This window comes from Maniola hyperantus, chromosome 12 (genome assembly GCF_902806685.2).
Source record: "Maniola hyperantus chromosome 12, iAphHyp1.2, whole genome shotgun sequence".
Lineage (NCBI taxonomy): Eukaryota > Metazoa > Arthropoda > Insecta > Lepidoptera > Nymphalidae > Maniola > Maniola hyperantus.
This window is the reverse complement of record NC_048547.1, coordinates 1662844-1682087: the sequence shown is the minus strand read 5'-3', so window position 1 is coordinate 1682087 and position 19244 is coordinate 1662844. Positions and strand designations below refer to the sequence as shown.

Genomic DNA, 19244 nt, shown 5'->3' with positions numbered 1-19244 from the left:
CGTCCGCGTAGACTACCCACATTTCAAAGCCCCATTTTACCTCGTTAGGAGTAAAATTTCCAAAAATACTTTCTTCAATTCTTTATTTTCAAAAATAGCTATCTGCTTGCTAAATTTCAGCCCTACCCGTTCAGTAGTTTGGGCTGTGCGTTGATAGATCAGTCAGTCAATCAGTCAGTCCGCTTTTCAGTCAAAATATCAAGTTTTTTACCCCAGTGGTTTAGGCTGTGCGTTGGTAGACCAGTCAGTCAGTCAGGTGTCAAACCAAACCTTTTTATACTTAGGTAAGTATAGTGATATAGAAGATTTATAATAAATCCTTAGTTTATATATAATTTATTAATACAAAACTACTAAAAAGAATTTGCGAATCCCAAGCGGGTCAGGTAGTAACAGACATAAAGTTGTTTACGAAAACAAAAGAATTCAGGGGATTTCCGGCTAAGACAGAACGGCTGGTAACCCTGTTACCCAATTAATTAAACAATCTAATCAGTTGCATTTCGTATTCCGATTATATTCAATAATAATAAAAAAACCGGCCAAGTGCGAGTCAGGTTCGTGCAAAAAGGGTTCCATACTACAGTCGTATTTTTCGACATATTACACGATAATTCAAAAACTATGATGTATAAAAATAAATATAAATCTGTTTTAGAATGCACAAGTAAAGCCCTTTCATAAGATATCCCACTTGATATAGTTATCTTACTTCGAAAATTGAAAATACTAATTTTTTTGTTCATGACCACAATTTTTTTGTGTGATGTAACCACAAATTCACGGTTTTCAGATTTTTCCGCTAATGTCTGCTATAAGACCTACCTACCTGCCAAATTGCATATTTCTAGGTCAACGGGAACACAGACAGACAGACAAGAAAGTGATCCTATAAGGGTTCCGTTTTTCCTTTTGAAGTACGGAACCCTAAAAACAAAAGTAATACAAGGTCACTTGACTATAAGTTTATCGTACAACGTTTGATCCTAAACAAACAGAACTTTACCTAAAGAATTGTTTTTTTCCTGTTTACAGTACTTATTTACTTAGTTTTATTTTACTACCTCTTTTGACGTAAACAATATAATCAAAGTACATTCAATTTATTATTATATAATTGATATACTCATATATACCTATGGTCTTGACAGAATTCTTAGATTTGCTATTACATAAACTAAAACAATATCCAGCACATTATACTATATTTGTTATAAAACCAGGTTCTACAAGGTTAAACAATAAGTACATTGTATTCAATTTACAACTATGCATTTACATGACACGCCACCGCAACGCCACTTCGTCAATGTAGATTTAGATTTTTTTCTATTCCGTGAGAAACTTTCGATAGTAGCCTATGTCCATCCGCGAGATGCAAACTATCTTTGAACCAAATGTCAAAATCGGTAAGAGGGGTGAGCCTTTAAAAATCCCGTGGGAATCCTTAATTTTCCGGGATAAATACCCTCTGAAATATTGAGATAAATCAACTTATGATATTACTAGCAGATGCTCGCGACTTCGTCCGCGTACTGGTTTCTCATGAGATCTGAAATTTTCCCGCTGTAAAAGGCCTCACTTACCTATTCACTCAGTCACACCTTAAGACACGGAACCCAGAATACCTAAATGCCAATTTTCATATCTCTAACTTCAAAAACATTGGATTTTCATATAACCCTTCCACCCCCATTTTACTCCCTTAGGGGGGGAATTTAGTTAGATCCTTTCTTATCTGATACCTACCCCCTAGAAATAGCCTACATTTCCAATTTCTAGTAAAAATAATAATTGTTTCTATAAAAACATTGCCCCCCTATTTTACCACCCTTAAGGGGGAATTTCCCAAATTGAATTATACAGATTTTTATTATTTAAAGCTAATAACGTAAATGTCGATTTTCACGTCTCTAACTCCAAAAACATAGGACTTTCATACAACCTTCGACCCCCCCTTTCGCACCCTTAGAGGGCGAATTTTTCAAAACCGTTTCTTAGCTGACACCTACGTCATAGAAAGAACCTACCTTCCAAATTTCAAGTTTGTAGTCTTTATAGTTTCTGAGTTTTCGTGATTAGTCAGTCAGTCAGTCAGTCAGTGAGTGAGTGGTATTTCTCTTTTATATATTTAGATGACCATCTTCAGGATGTAAGCTAACTCTATACAGAATCAATTAAACGGATGAGTCGTGAAAAGGTGCCTAATAAACCTTTCGCTTTTATGATATGGATTGATGAAGCAATTGACTTTGTATACTTGCAGTTGTTACAGCTGTAACATTTTGTTATAGTGAAAACATTTTCAGTTTTGCTTTGGGTTTTGAATATCAGGTCTAGCAAGTAATTTTTAAAAAAGATTCCGACGAATTGAGAACCTCCTCCTTTTTTTGAAGTCGGTTAAAAACCGGCTGCGTTTTGCGCTCCATCTGATCTGGTGTTTATTAAGTGAAAAATAATATTTGAAGCAAAAAGATTCACATTTACAAATAGCACCATACAGCCGGCATATTGAAATTTTTTCAAAAAAAAGTATGTTCAAAATTGTCTCGGGATGTTACTCGGGATGATGTAAATATTCTAACGATACCCCATACATCTAAATCTGTTCAAGCATTTCGAAGTTATAGTGGAATAAAGAAACTCACATATATACATTATACATCTGTCATGAGTACACATTACCCTCCTTTTCTGGGCAGTCATCTAAAAAAATATTAAGTTACTAGGTATCTCTGTATTTCAATTACTGGGACCTTGAAAGCTCTTAGATATCGGATGACAATTTTACTTTTCCGATTTCTCATATTTCATATCGAAATAAATAACAATGGAACCTCTTATTTTATTTATGATCGAGATATTGTTACATCGATTTATTACAATTTGTGAAATTGGTAATTTAAGTATTCTATGTAATTTTTCAGAAACTAATTTTCGGATAATAATATCATTTTGTACATTATTGAGATCTGCGTTGTAATTTGGAGAAAAAACCAAAACAATTTTTGGTATTATAAAGTTGATGGTTATTTTTTGCGACACACCGTAGGTAGGTACGTGTTCTTTTTTTTTTTTTTTGACGTGTTCTTTATGTTTTCCTGCAACAGGTAAATATTATTATACTTCGCCCGCTGGATTATTTAGACAGATTGGTTTGGTTGCTCAAGTGACGTCATACCAATTACCAAACCAATTCTTATCGAGAAAAACACTTAATTCATATTACGCTAACTTTTAGCGTAAGTAAATACAATAAGAATCAGATTTTTAAATATAATATCTAAGATGAATACTTACTTATAGTTATTTTACATTATGATGTATTATTGTAGTAGTTCAAATTATTAGAACATTCTTTTGGTCATCCATACAAATTGACATCCAGTGAATCGAGTTAGTTAAATCCATAAATCACCATTCCCATATTAAAATCGTAATTTCGGAATTAGACAGGCGTGTGCATTCGTCAAATGGAAAATAGCACAATAACATAATATCCCATTTCGCCCCCCAGGGTGTATAGACATACGTTTCCGAGTATACACCCTAGGTGGCTGTTTTATGAGCCTGAAAAAATCGGAATTTGACAGGCGTGTGCATTCTTCAAATGGAAAATAGTACAATAATATTATAATATCCCATTTCGCCGTCCAGGGTGTATAGACATACGTTTCCGAGTATACACCCTAGGTGACTGTTTAATGTATAAACCCGAGTATAACCCGAGTATAAACCTAGGGTAGCTGTTTTATGAGCCTAAAAGTTTCGGAATTAGACATGCGTGTACATTCGTGAAATGGACAATAGTGCAATAATATCCCAATTCACCGTCCGAGACGGACATATGTTTCCGAGTATAAACCTAGGGTGGATGTTTTATGAGCCTAATAGTTTCGGAATTAGACAGGCGTGTACATTCGTGAAATGGACAATAGTGCAATAATATCCCAATTCACCGTCCGAGACGGACATACGTTTCCGAGTATAAACCTAGGGTGGATGTTTTATGAGCCTAAAAGTTTCGGAATTTGACAAGCGTGTGCATTCGTCAAATGGACAATAGTGCAATAACATAATATCCCATTTCGCCGCCCAGGGTGTATAGACATACGTTTCCGAATATACACCCTAGGTGGCTGTTTAATGAGCCTAAAAGTTTCGGAATTCGACAGGCGTGTGTGCATCCGTCAAATGGAAAATAGTACAATAATATCCCAATTCGCCGTCCTTGGTGTAAAGACGGATATACGTTTCCGAGTATTCCTAGGGTGTCTGTTTCTAGTCTAAAAATTTCGGAGGCTTACCTACATTCGTCAAAAGGAAATACTAGTGAAACGGCCAGAGTACAACGGTTATGCAGACTGCAGTCGGCCATCCCCTCTCGAGTCTCATCTGATGCAACTCTCGTTTGTCTCGGATCACTACTAGTTGTGTCTTTACTAGTTGTAACTTGTGATAGTTGTTTCCATTAGAAAGTGTAGGTACTTTATAATGTACGAGCAACATAGATCTGCTTGTTGCAAGATGAGTTAGGTTAATTCTTTGCCGCTTGCTGGTCTGCTGTCCAGCAATGGGTGGATATGGTTGCCACCTTGTTTGTTAATTGTGATACATTATCCATACTATCCATACTTCCATACATTCGAGAGGGCTGGCTATCCTTAACACAGATCTAAATATCTAGCTAGGATAGCCAGTTCTTGATCGTGTACCATTTTTAATATTGTATATGCTTATGTCAACAAGCACGCAAATTTGTTCAAGATCAAATCCATGTATGTGTGTAATCTAGATGATTGAAAAATAAACTTTTTTTTTTTTTAATACTAATATTATAGATGCGAAAGTGTGTCTGTCTGTCTGTCTGCTAGCCTTTCACGGCCCATCCCTTCAACAGATTTTGACGAAATTTGGTACAGATATAGCTTGTATCCCGGGGAAGGACATAGCCTACTTTTTATCCCGGAAAAGCAAAAAGTTCTCACGGGATTTTTGAAAACCAAAATCCACGCGGACCAAGATTAAATAATAATTATTTTTAGTAATAATTCTTTTATTTTTTTCAAGGGTACTCTTCAATTTTCCGGGATAAAAAGCAGTCCATGACAGTCTCTGGGATGCAAACTCTCTGTACCAAGTTTTATCAAAATCGGAGACAGACAGACAGATACACTTTCGCATTTGTAATATTAAGGATGATTATAATGTTGTCTAATGTATCACAACTAAAAAGTGGCATAGTTCTAAAATGAGGATTGGAGCCCAAAATATAGGTAATTCTCGCGTAAAAATATGACCTACTTATCTAGAGAGACCCTAGAATAATGTCTAGGCTTATGAAAAACGTAATATTGGGTTCCGTACCCGAAGAGTGCCAACGGGACCCTACTACTAAGCCTCCGTTGTCGGTCCGTCCGTCCGTCTGTCAGCGGGCTGTATCTGATGAACCGAAAAGGGTAGAAAGTTAAAATTTTCACAGAAAGTGTAGGTATTCTATTGCCGCTATAACAATATTTCAAAATGATCTGCACAAAAATTAAAAAGTATTAATTCTTGTTCTATGGTACGGAACCCTACGTGTGCGAATCGACTCGCACTTGACCGATTTTTATGTTTACAGGAGTCGAGGAGTACATAACAATGATGACTACTCATAAAGAGGATTAGAGCAACCAGTATTTCAAGCTTATCAGAACATAACATAAAATACTTAGTTATTCGCAAAGCAAATTATCTTTAAAAGTTCTTAAAAGCCAGCCAAGTGCGAGTCAGACTCGCGCAATGAGGGTTCCGTACTACAATCGTATTTTTTACGGATAATTCAAAAACTATGATACATAAAAATAAATAAAAATCTGTTTTAGAATGCACAGGTGAAGACCTTTCATACGATACCCCACTTGATATAGTTATCTTATTTAGAAAATTGAAAATACTAATTATTAGTTCATGACCACAATTTAATTTTTTTTGTGTGATGTAACAAATTCACGGTTTTCAGATTTTTCCCCAAATGTCAGCTATAAGATCTACCTACCTGCCAAATTTCATGGTTCTAGGCAATGATATTAGAAGAAAAAGTCTTCTAATATCATTGGTTCTAGGTCAACGGGAAGTACCCTGTAGGTTTCTTGACAGACATACAGACAACAAAGTGATCCTATAAGGGTTCCGTTTTTCATTTTGAGGTACATAACCCTAAGAAGTAGTTATACTGGCTTATAGCACATGAGAGAACTTCTAGGTCTCAAGTAGGTGCAATAAAAGAGCACTTGCTTGATAAGAGTTAGGACTTGAAAGTAATCCCAACAATTTAACTCATGGATAGCGTACGGTTAATAAAGGAGCAGGTATATTTTAGTTTTATGTTTTATTATATATTTAAAAAAACCGGCCAAGTGCGAAACAGGTTCGCGCACCGAGGGTTCCGTATTACAATGGTATTTTTTCGACATTTTGCACGATAATTCAAAAACTATGATACATAAAAATAAATAAAAATCTGTTTTAGAATGCACAAGTGAAGACCTTTCATATGATACTTGATATAGTTTTTTTCTCAGTTCGAAAATTATTGAAAATACTAATTATTAGTTTATGACAACAATTTAATTTTTTTTGTGTGATGTGACCACAAATTCACAGTTTTCAGATTTTTCCCCTAAAGCTATACATAAGATCTACCTACCTGCCAAATTTCATGATTCTAGGTCAAGGAAGTATCCTGTAGGTTTCTTGACAGACTGACGGACAGACAGACAACAAAGTCATCCTATAAGGGTTCCGTTTTTCCTTTTGAGGTACGGAACCCTATAAATCTTTAAAAAACCGGCTTTCAAAACCATTACAAAATAAAAAATATTTTTTGTATCTGTGTATGTAGTCTACCTATGTTGAAGTCGTGCGAGCGTTACGCTTGATTTCTAGTTTCTTTTATTATGCTCGCCCGACTTCATACGTATTTGTTAGTGGTTTTGGAAGGCGGTTTTTTTTAAACTTTTTAGTGTAAGCAGTCATGGCCCCGATTCTCTAGTCTCTCTCTAAACTAAATTTAGAGTATCTGCATCCTTTTCTTTTTACTAATGCTAAAAAAGGAACGGAACATGACTTTCACATTTAAAGACTCTAAATTTTAGTGCACAATACAAATTTAAACAGTAGGTTCGCGAGTGCGTGCTTGGTACCTAAAATATCAATTCAAACAATTTCTAAGCAAAACTTTCCAAATCCACACGGCTTAGGAGTTTTCCGTACCTTAAAAGGAAAAAAGGAACCTTTATAGGATCACTTTGTTGTCTGTCTGTCTGTCTGTTATTTGTTAAAAATTAAAATTGTTAAATAATACCTGCCACTTCTGAGTGACGTTTATACTATAAATAAAACGAGTTCAGAGATAAATAAATTACGTTTCCCATGACTGCAATAACAGGACAAAAATCGATTAAAGCTAAAACAATAAATGCCCATCCCATCGAGTTTCCCATAAATAGTGATAATATGAGAAAATATATCGATTCCTAAATCGTCTCGGTCGTAATACACTCTGCAGACATTACGAAACAAAAACCGGTCAAGTGCGTGTCAGACTCGTCTACCGAGGGTTCCGTACAGTCGTATTTTTTCAACATATTGCACAATAAATCATAAAGTATTTATGCATAGAAATAAATTAATACTTTTTTAATGATGTAACCACAAATTCACAGTTTTCGGATTTTTCCCTTTAAGTGTGTTAAACACCTACCTACCTGCCACATTTCATGATTTTTAGATTAACAGGAAGTACCCTGTTAGTTTCTTGACAGACACAACAGACAGACAGACAACGAAGTACTAGAGCTTCAATAGCTCAACGGTTGAGGAGCGGACTGAATTCCGAAAGGTGGCCGGTTCAACTCCACTCGTTGCACTATTGTCGTACCTACTCCTAGCACAAGCTTTACGCTTAGTTGGAGGGGAAGCGGGAATATTAGTCATGATTAGCATCAGTATACCTACCCATATTATAAATGTGAAAATGTGTTTGTTTGTTGGTTTGTCCTTTAATCACGTCGCAACAGAGCAACGGATCGACGTGATTTTTTGCATGGGTATATATTTAAAGACCTGGAGAGTGACATAGGCTACTTTTCATCCCGGGAAATCAATGAGTTCCCACGGGATTTTAAAAAGCTAAATCCACGCGTACGAAGTCGCGGGCATCAGCTAGTAGCAAATATTCTTTTTTTAAAAGGTTCCGTTATTCCTTTTGAGGTACGGAACCCTAAAAACAACTCCAAACTCGATTAAACTCACAACCAAATAAGGAAAAAACTACCAAACGAACGTTGTTTTATTAAAACTGCTACGGCTATAAATAATGATTATCTGAAGAGCGAAAAACGTTGATGATATAACTCCGCCACATCCTCTAAACCAGAATCGAGAGCCCAAGCCTTGATGTACTACCAATATGATAAATCCAACAGCAATTTTGTAATCTTTCGTTCATATCCCATTCTTATATATAAAGGCATAAGGTTTCGAATTGCTTTAAGGAGTATCGCATCGCATTCGGCACAAATTGTATTAAATTTCTCAAACTATCTAAATAACCTAATGACAAATTTTATTTTCTTCATCTTTAGAGCTTAAAAGTAAAACACTAAGCGAAAGTGTTCATTAGAATATCAACTCCAAAAGTTATGTTAAAAGGTTTTGAAGACAAAACCTTATAAGGGTGTATTTTTACGGAATCAATGATTTCACAGATGAGTGCACAAACGCCCTTATTTGTGTTGCTGTGAGTTAGCACAAAAAACATAAACATGTGAATCTTTGACAGGTTGTCGTATGTGACAAATCTCTAACATGTTATGTTGAATTTTCGTTGTTCGCACTGCAAAAAATCGGGTAAATTCTTTGACAGATTTCAAGATTTGATGAAATATCAGACAAGTAAGTTACAAGTAATTAATTACTCTTCAACAAATTATATGACAATGCAAACGCAGTTTTTAGGATAAAATAATGACTTAAATCGTTTGTTAACCTTTTAAGTTAGTAGGTAGATTGGGATGGGTTGATCATGATGATGAGGTCTATGATTTATTTTAAATAGGTATTCTAAATAAATCTAAATAAATAAAAGGAAAAGGTGACTGACTGACTGACTGATCTATCAACGCACAGCTCAAACTACTGAAGGGATCGGGGTGAAATTTGGCATACTATTATGACGTAGGCATCCGCTAAGAAAGGATTTTTGAAAATTCATCAATTAAGGGGGTGAAATAGGAGTTTGAAATTTGTGTAGTATACGCGGACGAAGTCGCGAGCATAAGCTAGTAAACATATAAAATCATTTTTCAGTTTATGTTGTAACCAATAAACTGTATAAAAGTTACTTCGAAGAATTGAACTAAGACATTTACATCTCGAAGTGTTGTTAGAATTTTCACGATGACAGAGGGGAACATTGAAAGAATTTATTCCAGGCTTTTAAACAAGTTAATGAGAATCTGTATAAAATGGACTTATTTAAATGTAAAAGTAGTTTCCAATTCCAAAACAAATAACTTTTCATTAGAAACACTGTCAGAAAATTAGGTACCTACATAAAGTCTCAGAAATAGATAGAGACAGTCTTAAAGTCTAAAATATTCTTGTAATCAGAGCGGCAAATGGAACAAAGATGGATATTTGGGCGGCAATAATTAAGTGAAACAGTCAACGAGAAAACTCTCTCAAGTTATTTAAAGAGAAAACTACACAAAGGTTAGATGGCAATGAAAATAAATTGGACCCGTGAAAATATAGAAGCAAATCATTTTGAACTAGAATCAGGGTTGGTACCTACTGTTTTAAGCAATATATGGAAATTGTTTCAAACATGTTTTTTATTCAAATAACCGTTCTAAACAAAAAATGTTTGTTTTTTCAAATCCTGTCTAGAAGTAGAATGTTTCAAGCCTTTTACAATTTACAACATTAAAATATTAACAATAGATTTTAAAGAAAACAAGGAAAAGGATGATCAACAATAAAAAAATCTAAATTAATAAATAAATAAATAATCGTTATTTGCAAAAACGTAAAATAAAGTTGGAAGTATACAATATAAAGTATTCGACTAAATTGATAGTGTGCAAATATTTTAAGAGAGAGATCAAGAATTAAGTTATTACACATTATCAAATAATGAAATTATTATCCTTATACAGCATGCAATCAATAAAATGTCACAACATATTAAAATAATGCAATACAATTAAAATTAAGTAGATGTCAGTAATTAAATTTATCCACCATAAAGAGATCCATAAAGAACCAAGTGCTCAAATGAATATATAACTTTAAAAAAAGAAATTACGTGTTTTCTATTTCTTAAAATTAAATTAAATAGTATGAATTATTTTTAACGTTTATCCTTTACAAAATGTAAATGTAAGAAAAATAATGAACGGAACAATTAAATAGGTATCAATTAAAAATAAAATGTCTTCAAAATAAACAGATCTAGAGTTTGTAGAACGGAACTGTTTATCCATTTACGATCAACAGTGTTATCTGGGATTCGGGAAATAAAGGAATACCTACTTCGTAAATAAACAATTTATAATTAGGTAGTATAATTACTTAATTCTTTATCAAGTAAGAACTATTAAAATAACTACCTACCTACCTACATTTGTTCATAATATGTAGTTACACATACTACCTAGAATATTAGACTAAGTATTAACTACAGAGGAATGTGCAGTGCTCAGACAAGCCGCCAAGCGCTTACGAGCACGAAGAAACCTATATTGTGTTTTTTCTTTTTGTGTGGAAATAAATAAAAATAAAAATAAACTGATTATTTTTTATTTTAATTATTTTATAAAATTATATAAAAAAATGTATGTCTGTCTGTGCCTATGCATAAATCAACGTATAATATCAGACTTGGGCGCGTTTGGAACCCTCGTAGCTTAAGTTTTAAGTTCGCGTAATAATTTTATTATTACCAATATATATCTTACAAATCCAACAACCGACCATCAAAAAGAGTAATTAATTACCTATTTTGAATAAATTATTTGAATTTTGAATTTCTGAATTTTAATAATAGCATTATATGCGTGCGAATCGTAGATATTGTAATTTGCAACGCATGCCAGCATGAAATAGTTCTTAAATTAAAAATTCGACTCGAAATTCCAAAGTTGCAAAATGTTTGACTTTGAATCTCATTTCACGGGACTCGCCTAAAGTCATCAGATATGAATGCAATTAAACTTTTTTTAAACATAAGTTTGTAATCAGGGCAAGAAAACGAAAATCATACGTTGCAAAATCCAAATAGGTATAAGTCCCGCAAATTACTATTACGCTGGAACCATGTCTCATTAACATCGAAATGACGTCATTTTGACGTTAGCCGAAATAAAAATCATCAGTTCCAAACTTCAGTCTAGTGCTGACGTCACTAAAAAGGCGGCCACGCGCATTAGCAATTTTCGGGACTTATAGGTAATATGTACTTACATAAAAAGAAAAGATGAGTCAGTCAGGCTGACTGACTCATCAACGAAATCTGGTAAGCTGAATTTTTTCAAAGAGGTTGTCTTTATGTAGATACAAGGAATAAGGCCGGATTTTTCGAAATTCCTACAGGATAGGGAATAAAAAAATTATATTTTCGCCGAGCGAAGCGAAATAACAGGCATTACATGTACATGTGTTATGTGTACATTTGCAATTTTTGCGAAGTTTTATTGCTTTCAATGATTGATAGATAATATTACTTAATTTTTTTTGTTTAATCAGTAAGTAGATACTTAACGCTTATTCATATCGCAAATCAAATTAAGATAACATGTTTTACACATACATACATACATTGATTTGTTAAGCTATAGTTTTTGGCTACGGTTTCTATCGCGCCAAATTGTAGTCGAACTTTTTTTTTACTTGTATAACGCGTCCAGGTACCCTTATTTTTTAAAAATCTTATAACAGAAAAGTATATAATATATTTACATGTAGACAAAACTTATCACTAAAAATTTTATATTTACAAAAAATATACGCCATCCAAATTGACATTTATAGGCAGTGTGCCCAATACACTGGCGCTATTACCTCGCTGAATTTCAAGGCTTAACCGTTGAGCGAAATAAGCACCAGCTCTTGGGTCACCAGACGCGTGGATCAGCTTTTGGGACACGACGCTTATAAAAGCTTTCGTGTCCGATGACCATGGGCCCAGAGTTTCAAACGCAAGCGCCGCGAATATATAGTCCTAACTAATGACTGACTATTTACGGTCAGGTTCAAGCCCTTCCTTGCAATCTCACCAGTAAGTGACGATGTAGCGTAACTTGGAAGAGGTATGAAATTTTAATGAAACACAAAAACTTATAGTAGGTTTACTTAACTGTTTACACGGAGTACGGCATCGTGTCGAAATGCTAAACGGTTGGCAGCATGTTTTTTTTCCAGATACAAGTTAGCTCTTGACTGCAATCTCACCTGGTGTTAAATGATTATGCAGTCTAAGATGGAAGCGGGCTAGCCTGGAAGAGGCATGGCTTTGCTGGTAGGGTGGTAACTACCCACGGCCAAAGCCTTCCACCAGAGAGACAGACATTACCAGTAAGGTCTACATTGTGCTGTTTAAAAAAGTCACTGCTTAGTTTATTGCCAGCTCGTCTCAGTGGAATCCGTTTTCCAAAAAGACCAAAGAGAATCTTGACATGTAAGTGGCACAAGTTGTCCTACTTGAAATAAATTCATTTCCCAACTGACCAGACCTAAAACCATTTAGAAATTGAAAACTCCTAATTGTTCCTGCTGGTAATCAAACCCTGGCCCTTCTATTTAAAAGGCCACAGCACTTAAAAAGATTTGGCAATAAAGTCGTTAAATTGGAATACTTCTTCACACAAATCAACCACAAACAGTTACAATCTAATTACACAGGATGTTATGCAAAACCTAAATCTCATCATGAAATGCTCCTCGGATACCTATTACGCAAAATTTTTATCTCATCGTTAGATAATAATAATTAATTATTACTCAATACTTCAACTAATGAAAGTCAAATATTTATTCACATCAAGGTCGAAGCAGCGCAGTTTTAATGATCTCGATTAAATCTAGAGTAATTATTGAGATAACTGCTGAGCGATTTGAAATAAATTTGCTTAATTACAGAACAGAAACTTAACATCCGAAAAGAAGTAAGAGAAAGACCGCCCCGAGGTGGAAGATGACTTTAATGATACAGCAAATATGAAAGAAGAAAAAATTAGGATCGCCAAAAATCTAGAATAGGCATATTGCTAAAATGCAAGGCAATCAAATGTTACTGAGGCATTTCATCACCAAAAACACCAAAAACTGAAATTTGCTATTCTTATGATTACTCCTAAAACGCGCAGTTTTGGCAAGAATATAGATCCTTTCACCGCATTATTACTTCAAGAAGATCCCTGCCACTAAAAGAAAAAAGTCACGCTGCTAAAAGAAAGAGGTCAAGACCCTCAGCAATGAGAAATACAGGACAGAGATAGAGAGATAAGTCTTCGGATAAAGAAAAATAATATTCAGCCATTGACAATATTAAATAGGGGTTTGAAATTTGTGTAGTCCACGCGGACGAAGTCGCGAGCATAAGCTAGTAATAACTAAAATCAAATAGAAACAGTAGATACCTACATCATAGAAAACGTATAATATGTAGTACTTATACGCACATGAATCAGGATATATAGAGATGTAGAATCCAATATTGCGAGTTTTCTCGCTAACATAGTTAAGATAAATGATGTCACGTCCAACTAATTTATATGTCAATAAGGTTCCAATAGTAATTGACTACCCAGAGTTAATATGCTAAACTTTGCTAAAGAATGGCCAGAGAGAGTGTATTCCAAGGAATTGCAACATGCCACAATCTCACGTAGGTATCTAATTTTTGCGTTTTCTTTTTCTCGGCTTCGCGCTAGAATTCTTTGAAAAGCTTGGGATTTCTCTGGAACGCTATCGTTAAATGTCTTGTTAAATTCTATTCTCTAGTACTTTATCTTCAACTTAAAAGTCATTGTTTATTCTCCGCTAATTTCAAAAGATTTCATGCGCAAAATTCGATACGGACACTTTCAAACAAATGATCAAAGTACCTTCAATATTAATGCTATTAGAATACGCTGAAAGTAAGCAGACGTAGCAAAAAAAATTGTTTAAGTAGTTCATAGGCAATTTGAAATTCAGCGATGTTTGCAACTTTCCAATTATCAGCATTTCCTAATAACAATGAAACAATTGACGAAAACTGCTTACTAATTGCACAATTTACTGCCAACTGTGACGGTGGAGTTGCAAATTGCAATTAGTAATTTTAGGCTGAGTTGTAACTTGTAGTTTATTTATTCCGCTACAAGTTAGCCCTTGCCTGCGATCTCACCTGGTGATTAAGTCACGATGCAATCTAAAATGGAAGTGGGCTAACTTGGAAAGAATACTCTTTCCAAGTTAGCTCATTTCATTAAACCCAGGCAGTTTCATTAAACCCATCATACCTCTGATCGGTTTCTTGGCATGTAACTTGTAATGGAAATTTGACAGTGATATTGGGTTTTATTTGTTGCTAAAGCTTAGGAACGCATTTTAAGCAACAAACGAAATTGAATCAACAAGTGTAGGTAGGTACGGGACAGCAGCTAAAATGTCTCTTGTCGATTTGCCGGCGGTTGTATCAGTTCCAAGTCCAAACAAAGCAACCAGTGGAATTCTTAGACGGAGGCAACGATCGTGAAAACTGGGCCGGACATGTGAGCCGCGGCCGTGACCACATTACAATCACTTTTCAATTAATAAAGAACTAGGCACCTGCAGAATGCAACTGTCGCTCGCCGCAGCGTCCGAGGGCCTGGTTACTGGTACCTCTACGTGTCTCCGAACTCACTTTGCAGCACTTCTCGCGACGGGTTCGTTTGTTTACGTGTTCGGAGGTATGAAGTAAACACACACAGGTGCACAGGTGCGGAGACCAGTGCGTCGCGAAGGGCGTTCGTTCCGCGCGGCGGTCGGCGCGGCACTGTCCTCTCGTGTGCCGGTGCCTCGACTCCCGCTGGCGCCGCAAGCACCGAGTGCCCGACGTACTACGTAGGCGAGTGGACAATCGCAATTCGCAACTTACCTACGTAACTTAACTCCACAATATTTTATAGTTTCGTAACCGTATTACTAGATTATACCTACCGAGCATCTAATCGATGTCACGATTCGGGTGCGGTTCTGAGGATAGCTTTTGCCCGTTTTTGAGATTCGAAATTGGCTACGTGCAGCGAGAGTGCCAATTAGCGACTTCAAGTGACGTTGCTTAACTAGCACAGTCATTTTTGATGCTTTATAGTCGGAGTCACTCAACGGGTGATGAAAAGAGCTATAGGTACTTGATGTTTCTCTGCGTGACCAAATCACAAATGAGGAGATCCATAGGATAACCAGATCTAGAAAATAGTTCGGAATGACCCATTAACGCATGCTAGCAGTCCAAGAAACGTATTTACTCTAGATGCAGTCGCAAATGAGTCCCAACGATTACCTTTTGAAATGGAGTCCCAACTCCTCAACCCTGATGATGTACAGCATTCCTAAACTATAGTGATTCAGAAACTGCGGATGGTGCAATATTATTTGCACCATTGAACTTCGGATCCTAACTCTTATAAAAAAGGAAAAGCTAACTGACTGACTGAATGACTGATACCTATCAAGCAACGCACAGCTCAAAACACTAGACGAATCGGGCTGTTTGGCTTAGGAGTTCAGTACCTTGCAGTTATTTACCTACATGCTTAATACATGATGATAATTGCAGCGATTCTGTAGAATCAGGTAATTATACCAAACGATTGTATAAAAATTCCTGCTATCATTCCACTTGAAGATAAAATCAAATTGAAATTGTACTTACATACTTCATTCGAGTGCAATTACAGTTTACAAGTTCTATTGAATCGTCATAAATATTACTTTAATAATATCTATCAATTGTTGATCACATTCAATGCGATCGATTCTTAGAAGAATCTCGAATGATCAGCAGGTCGATTCCAGATAAAAAAATATATTTAAAAAACCGACTTCCAAAACCACTAGCTTTACGCTTTGATTTCTAGTTTCTGTTATTATGCTAACCCGACTTCATACATACATACCTAGTACCTACACGTGTAGAAACAAAAGTTATTTTTTACTTTGTACCTAGTGGTTTTGGAAGTCAGTTTTTTTAATATATTTTTTTTCTAGCTTTTTAGTGCAAGTCTTTCTAAATCCACACGGCTTAGGAGTTCAGTACCTTCCAGCATCAGGATTGAAGAGTTGTGACTTAGAACTCAATAATAGAGTCTATGCTCGACATTTACAATGTTATCACCAGGAACAGTTCGTGAATCTCTATGGTAGGAATGCTGTACCATGCATCATCAGGTTTGAGGAGTGCGGACTTGGAGTGTAATCATGAAGCCGTTGCTTGACACCTAAAATATCAATTCAGCATCAGAAATTCCCGAATCCGCACGGCTTAGGAGTTCAGTACCTTGCAGCATCAGTATTGAGGAGTTGAATCCAGAAATTTAAATGGGACCACCACATTAACATCCTCTGCTAATTAAAAAAAATTTGCAAATCGGTCCAGTAACCTGGAAAAATCGATGTAAGTACATACATTAAAAAAAAGTCGAAAAAAAACCGGCCTGAATTGAGAACCACCTCCTTTTTGGAAGTCAGTTAACAAAGAGGAGGTAGGTATTAGGAGATGGTACACACAATTTAGGGCGTCTAACAGGGTCGCTTCATGAATATTCAGTAACGATAATAATTAAAATTCGTTCCATATTTTTGGGTGTTGCTGTTGTCTAATATTTTTTTCTCGAATGCCCAAAAAAAGAAGCAAAATGTTTTCTGGGTTCATGTAAGTATGTAGGTATACCTATAAGTAATCTATTTTTGCTTAACTGAATCGAAAGGTAAACAAGTACCTTTTCGCTGAAATGCGTAAAAGGCGCTCCTTGTGAAATCATGATACCTACGAGTGAAAAACCTAACTCCAGAAAGTTTAAAGCGCCTGACAAATCGCATCGCAAACGCGCTTCTCCGACTTTTCTACGATTTTTTAATACGTTTTAAGTTATAAACTAAAGCGTAATATAAATGATATAACTATGTAATGTATGTATGTGAGTTCCTTTATTCCACCGTAACTTCTAAATGCCTGAACAGATTTGGATGTAGGTATGGGGTATCGTTAGAACACAGTTTTACGGTGTTGTTAGAATCCTTTGAAATGTCGAAATTTCGACGACCTCTCTGGCGCAGCGGTATTATACCTAAAGCCAGTTAAGCCACTTCTATAATCCCGGCGTGAGAGTGACTCCATCGAGCCTCTTGTCGTGCAGGGCAAGGTGGAGGGCACCAGGGGGCGAGGAAGGTCACCCATGCGATGGACCGACCAAATTAAGTCTGCTATGGGCGGTCCTTTGAACGAGTGTACCAGGCTGTCGGCCAGCAGGGAGAAGTGGCGAATGCTCGTGAGACGTATAACATCTGCCTCAAAGACGTTGCCTCCTGATGACCACGAACACTGCCAAGAGTGCTACGACGAAGAAGAATAAATAAATAATAGGTAACAATAATAACCCCCCACTAGGTGGACGGACGGCATCAGACGAGTCGCAGGGAGCCGCAAGACCGTGGCGTGTGGAAGTCCCTACAAGAGACCTATGTCCAGCAGTGGACGTCTATTGGTTGATGATGATGATGAATAATAATAAATATAAATCTTTATATGTTCCAAAAAGGTTAAATACAATTTTGCTTAAAATTACCCTCGACCCCCAAACTAGGTTAACCGGTAAGAATAGTTGCTAAAAATGTTTGCGAAGAAGTAATATCGGCAGACAACCTTGTAGTGCAGTAATTATAATAAGATAACGGTGCTAGACTTGAAATAAATCTAAAACTAGGTACTAGAAATAATATAACTTTCCACTAAAGACGTCATTATTATTCATTCTGGGCAGGTTTCTGCAGTTAGACGGTTTCGTCTGTTATATATTTTATGTGTGCAGCGCCCCACCACCATCCGCACTCCAGCTATCCAAGCTCGCTCCAGAAGCCTGGCAGACCGCCCAGGTTGCCGAGGACTTCCCGGAGCGAGGCTGAGGACTGAGGATCCAAGCTTTCTTTCAGCGTTTCCATTTTTAGAGATTTCTTACTATTATAGGGCGAAATTACTAATATTAGCTAGTTTAGCTACGGTTTTGGGCATTTTTTACCTTGACAGGGATTTAAGTGCAGGGCGATCCGTTGCGGTGCGCTGCGATGCGGTGCGGTGCGCTGCGCTGCAGTGTGCTGCGGTGCACTGCGGTGCGGTGCGTTGCGCTGCAGTGCGGTGCGGTGTGGTGCACTGCGGTGCGGTGCGGTGCGCTGCGATGCGGTGCGGTGCGCTGCGCTGCGATGTGGTGCGGTACGCTGCGCTGCAGTGTGCTGCGGTGCACTGCGGTGCGGTGCGTTGCGCTGCAATGCGGTGCGGTGTGGTGCACTGCGGTGCGGTGCGCTGCGGTGCGGTGCGCTGCGATGAGGTGCGGTGCGATGCGGTGCGGTGCGCTGCGCTGCAGTGTGCTGCGGTGCACTGCGGTGCGTTGCGCTGCAGTGCGGTGCGGTGTGGTGCACTGCGGTGCGCTGCGATGCGGTGCGGTGCGTTGCGCTGCAGTGCGGTGCGGTGTGGTGCACTGCGGTGCGGTGCGCTGCGGTGCGGTGCGGTGTGGTGCACTGCGGTGCGCTGCGATGCAGTGCGGTGCGCTGCGCTGCGGTGTGCTGCGGTGCACTCCGGTGCGGTGCGTTGAGCTGCAATGCGGTGCGGTGCGGTGTGGTGCACTGCGGTGCGGTGTGGTGCACTGCGGTGCGGTGCGCTGCGCTGCAGTGTGCTGCGGTGCACTGCGGTGCGTTGCGTTGCGCTGCAGTGCGGTGCGGTGTGGTGCACTGCGGTGCGGTGCGCTGCGGTGCAGTGCGGTGCGGTGCGCTAAACTGCACTGCGGTACGCTGCGCTGCGGTGCGTTGCGGAGCGGTGCGGTCAATTCCTTCACCTTTCTACTATTGTACCGCAAGGCATCGCCAAAGTCTGCACCCGTAAGTAGTCGAAATTCCACAGATTCGTACGAAGCGATTTCCCTCCTCATTTCTATATCGAACCGTTAGGATTTGGA

At 37.4% G+C, this 19244-nt stretch overlaps 1 protein-coding gene and 1 pseudogene across 2 annotated transcripts in view; one reads left to right on the top strand and one right to left on the bottom strand.

The window, feature by feature from the left end:
- LOC117986819 (terminal nucleotidyltransferase 5C) overlaps nucleotides 1-15098 on the bottom strand; it is a 264214-nt gene extending 249116 nt beyond the window's left edge. For both annotated transcript variants that reach the window (XR_011237381.1, XM_034973731.2), the window contains exon 1: nucleotides 14863-15098. The gene's annotated coding sequence lies outside the window, so the exon portion shown is untranslated. The remainder of the gene's footprint in view (nucleotides 1-14862) is intronic.
- Nucleotides 14870-19236, top strand: LOC138403125 (uncharacterized protein DDB_G0274171-like; annotated as a pseudogene).
- The last annotated feature ends 8 nt before the right edge of the window (nucleotides 19237-19244 follow it).